Below are 7,715 nucleotides of genomic sequence, written 5' to 3' on the forward strand. Positions count from 1 at the left end.
CGCCAATTCTGGATAAGTCTGATGTACTTCCCTCTCTTTATCCCGCACGCTGCCTCCTATCCGGCGAAGTTCACTTCGCCTTCCTCTCCAGCTGGCCCATCTTTCCTGAAGTCTGTATCACCTCTCTCCGCCCTGCTTCCTTCGTAACTGTCAGGTGGGGCCCACCATGTCATCCCCTACCGAGCCGCAGCTGTCGTGCGTTGCAGCCTGCAGCCCTGCAGCGTCGCCTCCCCTTCCAAAGCCGGCTGCTAACATTGCTCCCCTTCCAATGCGGAAATGGAATCCTCTTGATATCCTCTTCTTTTTCCCCAACAAGTCAAAAAAAGGAAATCCCATTTCTATATTCCGGTGAACTCGGATAAACCCTAATTTTCCATAGCCAAATCCTATCTTTCCCGAGCCGGTATCTTCCTCCTCCGCGGATGCCGAGGTCTACTCTTCCGTTTCCCCTTTTTCACTAAGCCGTTGTGTGCGCCTCCCCGCGTGTCTTTCTCTCCGCTGCCGGCCGCTGCTCCAGCTGCTGCTAGCCGCTGCCTCGGTTGTCGTCGGTCAGCGCCGTTTCCTCCTACGGCATCGCAACGAGGACACGAAGCCCTATCTCCACTTCCCCGAAGCCGAAGACCACCAGAAGGACATCACCGACGTCAAGTCGATCTACTTCGGCTCAGCCGCTGCTAGTCATCGATCGCATCTGTTAGATATATCTCGTGTTACAGTGGTTTCCTTATGCCGACCTATCCATATCTCTCTCGGTTCTGTTTTTATAAACCGGTTGAGTATATAAGAAAGGTCTCGTGTCTATATATACTCCGCACCGATATCAATCTAATCATTGCGTTGAGTCTATTCCACTCTCATGGTATCAAATTGCTTCGTTCTACCGCTTCCGCACTAACCCTAACCCTACTGACGCTGCCATGACGACGTCTTCCTCCCCCTTCTCGCCGGAGTCCTTTGTCAACGCTGTTGCCGCGTCCGTCGCCGACGCCGTCCGCGCGGCCTACCAAGCCCCGCCCGGCTCGATGGTCAATGACACCCTTACCAAGACAGTCGCCGACTCCGCCGTTGACAGGGCTTCCACCGCTGCTCGTGCTGCCCTCAACTAGCATCTGCCGGCGCTCTCCACGGTGCCCGCCGCCACCTCACCTCCACCTGCCGGGGATGCCGCTCCTGCGTCTGTCGCACCGACCCCGCCGGCGCTCTCACCCGAGCTGGCGGCGCTCTTCGCCCGGCTCGCCCACAACATTCCCGGCGTACCACAAGGCGCCGCACCGGCTGCGTCCTCCAACGACGCGCCGCCGGCTCCTGTCCTCGACGACAACGCGCGTTCCGCGCTCCGCTCCCAAGCCGTCGTTGTTCTGAACGTGAAGGCGCTGGTGCTCGTGACCCTGGACATCGCCGCCGGCAACTACGCTCGATGGCGTGGTCTCTTTCTCGTGGTTCTCGGCAAATATGCCTTGACGGACCACGTTCTCTGCGATGCTCCTCGCCCCGACCTAGCCGAGTGGGTGCAGATGGATTGCGTCGTCCTCAGATAGCTGTACGACTCCATCTCCCAAGACCTTCAGGAAGTCTTGTCGCCGACCGCCACCGACCGCCACCAACTGCCACACCACGATAAGGTTTCACCCCCACCCCCTACCCCGGAGGTGGGCAGTCCCCTCGTGTGCTACGGTGAATCCGGCAGCTGGACAACCGGATGTTGGTATTTCTTAGCGACACTACTGGAAATATAATTCCCAGCAATAGCACTAGAAATAATCCTAGTATATTATGGTCACATATGTAATCCGCAAGTATTTCACCCGGAAGTATTCCAAGGTATCGTATTTATTTTATCCCAAGGGAAGATATGATAAGAGCGTACTATGCTAATAGTTTATATATTACTTATATACGTCAAAGTCTATGCAATGGTTAATTCAGTTCAAAGGTAGGGTGACACACAGAAGACAGAACTAAGAACTACTCTCACTAAAATATAGTCTAAGCTAAGTGGAGAAAGAATAAGAAAAGTATCATTACTGTACTTCTAGTATACATACATCTCACTAAAATATAGTCTAAGCTAAGTGGAGAAAGAATAAGAAAAGTATCATTACTGTACTTCTAGTATACATACATCTTTAGTATACAGTCATGAAACTAATACCCCGTACCCAGTGTCCTGGTGTTTCGAGAAGCTACCCCTGACTGCCAAGTTCCTTACGACAACCCGTCATGACCGTATAACCGGGGCTAAATACGGAGGAGTACCCTCCTCAGGGAATTAACTTAAGACTATATACACGCGCGGGGAATACCCGTACTGAGCTGTCACCATCAGCGGCCCACCTCTCATCCGCAGCATATAACCCCAATTAATGGTATCTAATAATCTAAGCACCGCGCTTACATTACTAAATACTACTCTACGTCCTTGCAACCGACATAGAGCAACCGAATAATTGGACACTAAACCCAAACCAATACACCTATCTGGAAAGCTAGATACATGACTATTGATTCAAGTATAAAGTAAAGTCGACACTCAAATAATATGAATGGAATAAAATACCGAACTTGTATAAAGAAGAATATTCTATTAATTCAATAAGTCTTACAAAAGAAGAAATGAATGCTATTAAAGCCATACCGGAATCTCCTGAAGACTCGAGGACTATGAAGACTATTCTATTTCCTACTCCACTAGCACTAGAACTACTAAACAACACTTGAGAGAGCTCTTGATCTTCTTCTTGAGGTGTGTGTTGGAGGGAGTGAGGGGAGCTCCTTAAATAGGCAACTTATGACGGTTGGAAAGGTCGGAAACACCCTCCAACTGTCATAGGGAGTGAATCTCCACCGTCCATAAGAAACCCTGAATCCATCGGAGCTTAGAGGGGAGCTGGGCCATTCTGGCCTATTTTCGGCAGGTGGCCCCCTTAGCTCCTCTCTTATCTAGAACAGTGAATTTTGGGCCTATTGGATCATGTCATCTCTGAGTTCTCAGCCCATCTATCGATAAGTCTAGTTCTCGACAGTGTCTGATTGATCGTTCGTCTATTGTCTGTCGATTCTCCTCCGTTTATAAATACTTATCCTGCATATATGTAAGTAGCACAGCACATAGTGGAAGTAGATATTTTATTTGAAAATTATACATTGCAAGCATAGCTAGTCTTCATTAATTGGGTAATATTGACGGTCGAAACTGGTCGATAACGACCGTCAACACCTGACACTCCGGCCGACCCAACTCCATCACGCCCACCCCTCGCCACCGGTGCCTAGGAAAGGGTCGAGCTATACTGCAAGTCAAGTAGTTACCCATTCCCGCCTGTGGTAAGCACTGTTAGTCTTCCAGAGTTTCCCGTGAACCGGTCCTTAATTGCCATGGTGCGACTAGCAAAACCATGTACCCACAGCCCACCATTCAGTTGCATTTTAGTTGGATAATTACGACCAATGAAACATGGCCGGATGTCTCGAGCATGCAGCTCGTCTAGATACTAAGAGGTCTAATAATGTAATTAACACATCAACCGAGCTAGTGGTAATTAAGCATGGCTAAGCACATAGTTCTAGCTAGGTTACATAAGTAACACGAGCTAGTCGAATTATCACCCAAGTTTAATAAAGGACGGATGTCAAGTAAACATGGCACAAGCGAGCAGATAGGTAAAGCCATAATCCTATGTAATTAGCAAAACATGCATATTTATTTGCAAATGGTAAAACAATTATAAATTGGAATCAACATGCTCAAGGGGGAATATGTGACTCGCCTTGCTTCTTCGAAAGAATCTCCCGAACATTGATCCTTGCGAACGCGATCTTCCGAAACAGCGAATTCTACGCGCTAGTATGCAAAATGAGGAAAAAACTATAATAAAAACCAAGTAAAAAGTACATTAAAAGTAAACAAACATGTAGAGCTCAATTTTAGATGAATTTTGCAAGTTGAACGGCTCAATTTGGAGTTCGTATGAATTAGATATGAATTTTAGAAGTTTTGAGCCATTTAATTGAATTTCTATAATTAATATTGATTTATTGCGCAATTAATACTACTTATGGCGTCAGCCGAGGGGGAAGAGGTGGCATAGGCAAGTGGGCCCCACCTATCGGTGATTCACGGGAGGAGGGCTCACGGTGGACCGAGTCCACGCGCGCACGGGCGGGGGCACACGTGGCACCGACGGGGCGCCGACATGGCAGCCACGTGTGTGGACACATGGGCGGCCCGGATGGAGGCCGGGGCCGATTTGACGGCCAAAATCGGCCACGCGGTAGGGGCGGCGGCGCGTACGCGATGCGCGGCGGTCCAAGTGGCAACCTGGTCAGACGGCCACCGGCGGCGGGGAGATAGAGGGAGAGGGAGGGGAGTGCTCACCGTGCTCGCGCAACGGCGAGAAGGGGACGGGAAGGCGGCGGCGGTAGCTCCTCGGGGTGGCAGCGGCGACGGTGGTCCGGCGGCGTTCCGTGTGCGGGAACCGGCGGATGGCTGCTGCGAGGACATGGGAAAAGCAGTGGTAGGGTTAGGAGGATGGGAGAAGGCGTGAGACGATGGGAAAAACTGACCGAAGGCGAATGAATTAGGAGAGCTCACCGGCGCGCAAGGGGAGTGGAACTCTGGCGAGTTCCCGATGGCTTGGGGCAGCGGCCAAGGTCTGGTGGGGCGTGGCGGCGCTGTGGGTGGTGGCGGCTTGGCCGGGCGAGGCGACACTCGCCGGCGGGAGGTGGCGGTGGCTCGGGTTGGTGGTGGGATCGGTGCTATGGGATGGTTTGGGGAGAAGGAGTGGATGCTGGTGTGCTACACTGTGCGGCGAAGCCGACGGTGGCGGTGGCGCGGCTTGGCGGCGGCGGGGGCGGCGGTGGCGTGCGGTCGGAGATGGACGACGAGTAGTGGGGAGAGAGAGAGAGAGAGAGAGAGAGAGCGGCGCGGGGAGAGCAAAACTGGGCGCGGAGAGCTCGGGCGGAAGGGGAAAAATGGAGAGGGAGGTGCGGTGATGTTTTTTATAGCCTTGGGGAGGGAGAATCGGGGCCGACGAGGGCGGCAACCGGCGGTGAAGTTGGTGGCGATGTGGAGGTGGAGTGGCAGTTAACCGGCGCTCCCACTTGGCAGACTTGAGGGAGAGAGAGCCGAGCGGGCCGAGGGAGGGGAGGCCGGCTTGGGATGGAGGGGGCGGGAGGAATTTGGGCGAGCCCGAAAGGGAGGAAGGGGAAGTTTTATTCATTTTATTTTTAATATAATTGATTAAATGAACTTTGTGCTATTTCAATTATTTCTTGAGCTCCAAAAATTCACGGAAAAATCCGGAGAGTATATTAGGGCACAGAGAATATTACAAAATATTTCCGGACAATTATTTTGAAAGGAAAATTTTAATTTCCTCAATATTTCACTTGATTAAATTACTTCAACTTTTATTTAATTTATAGAAAATGCATTATTTAATGATTTTTAATCCCGAATGAAAATCGGGGCGTTACACTTTCCAACAAGGCGACCTCTCTGTCTCCAAGTACTGTTGGTGCATCAAGACAATGGCGGACAATCTCGCCGACCTCGGCGAACCACAATCTGACGCACCCTCGTCCTAACGCTCATCAATGGTGACATGCAATCTCTTCTCCCTGTGCAGCAACCTTTTCCAAGTTTTCTTCAAGCCAGGTCGTAGGTGCTACTCGAGGAGATCACCAAGGGACCGCGTCCGGCAACCGACTCAGCCACCACCTTCGTCGCTACCACGACCAGCACCAATGGCGCCACTGGTGGTCGTGGCACCACCGGCACCACGGGCAACTCACTGGGCGGAAACGGCAGCGGCATGGCGGTGGCGGCTCCAACAATGGTGCTGGCGCTAACCCTAATGGCGGCTCGGGTGCTGCCTCTAGGGGACAACCGGCCGGCTCTCAGCCGGCCCAATCTGGCTTGGTCGCACGGTTGACCTGGCCCTCTCCCTACAATCTGTGGGCCGACACCATTCAGATGTGGCCGGGCCAAGCCCACGGACCAGGCGCCTTGGGACGGCCTCCCTTCACAAGCGCGGCAGTGGCCGGCCAGCCCACCTACCACACAGCGTCGATGCAGGCCAGCCTTCCTCAGCATATGGGCTCAGCCGGTTTTCCAAACCAGGCCGGCCTCGCTCCACTCCAGCTTCCCGGGCCGACTACATACAGCACGGCCGGCTCTGTCCCTGCCTCGCCGCACACATGGGCCGGCCCTTCACAGTGGGATCCACAGGCCCTCGCCAGCTCCTTCAACACCTCTACACTGACGCCGCCAAACTCCAACGAGTGTTATATGGATTCAGGTGCATCTTCCCACATGACCTCTAATACTGGTATCCTTAGTGCGTCTCATCCTCTCCCCCACAACTTTCCCTCACATATTGTTGTTGGAAATGGTTCACTAATTCCTATCACTTCTACCGGCACTGCTTACTAACCTTGTCCGCTCTGTTTCTTTGTTCCTTTGTGCTTAACGATGTTTTAGTGTGTCCTTCCATTATTAAATACCTAATTCTGCACGGTGGTTTGCTCGTGATAATTGGTGTTCTATTTGTGTTGACCCTTTTGGCCTCTCTGTGAAGGATTATCAAACCAGGATCGAGATAGCCAGGTGCAATAGTTCTGGTGATTTGTCCCCCCTCTCGGCGGACTCCTTACCTACGACAACCTCCGGTCAAGCCTTTGTCGCCTCTACAACCAACACCGACCTGCGGCATCGCCGGCTTGGACATCTTGGTCACGAAGCGCTCACTCGCTTGGCTCAGGCTTTCGTCATACCTCCTCCGAAGGGCACTACCTCGTTGTGTCATGCTTGTGTTAACGACCAAATTTAGTAATATCAGCATCGGAGATGAAGATGGGATCGAAGCAGAATCAAAGATGAGGGTTGTTGCGGAAACAGAGTAAGAGTCGGCTGGAGTCTGGATCGGCTACGACTGGGATCGGCTAAGTCTGAGTTAGACTGGTTAAGTGATACAGCCGATTCCGACAATATGACCCGTTTACGACATCGGGTTCGAGTTGATGTGCTTCAAGATGATTGCCACGCATGGATAGAGTCCTAGGGAGGCAATTGTATCTATTAATTAGGATATTTTATGTAAATTCATTAGAGATAAATGTGGTAAAAGTCTGCCGCAAAGACTTATGATATCTTAGAATTTGTTAGAGATAAGAGTCGTGTCCAATATGGACATATCTTGTAATTCTCGGGTATAAATAGACCCCGAGCCCTATGTAATGATTAACACACACGTTCAATACAATTTCGGCGCATCGCCACCCTTTTTTGCTTTAGTTTTATTTCGACGAGTTCTTGCTTTCGGGTTGAGCTGCATCGGTTTCAATCTTCAACAAGAGGTAATACTTGTTATGGCGATTTACGTTCTCAAGATTAGTGCTTCCATCTTCATGATACTCTAGTCTTGTTTATGTAATTCGTCGAGTTATTATATATCTTGCATAATCTTTGACAATATCGTCATCTAACCTGCAATCGGCTAACATCTGCTACCAAAAGGCAGGCGATTAGGATAAATAATGACATCGGCTTAGATTATATAAGATATCCACCACTCTATGAAACATCCAGCGGTTGATTGTCTAGATATTGTTCTTCTTTTCATACTTAATGTTGTATCAGTTGAGTTTGATCTATTAAGTCGTGCTTAGAATTTCAATCTCTAGCCTACCTACTAGTTGTCGATTAGGGTAGTATC

This window comes from Oryza sativa, chromosome 11 (assembly GCF_034140825.1).
Source record: "Oryza sativa Japonica Group chromosome 11, ASM3414082v1".
Lineage (NCBI taxonomy): Eukaryota > Viridiplantae > Streptophyta > Magnoliopsida > Poales > Poaceae > Oryza > Oryza sativa.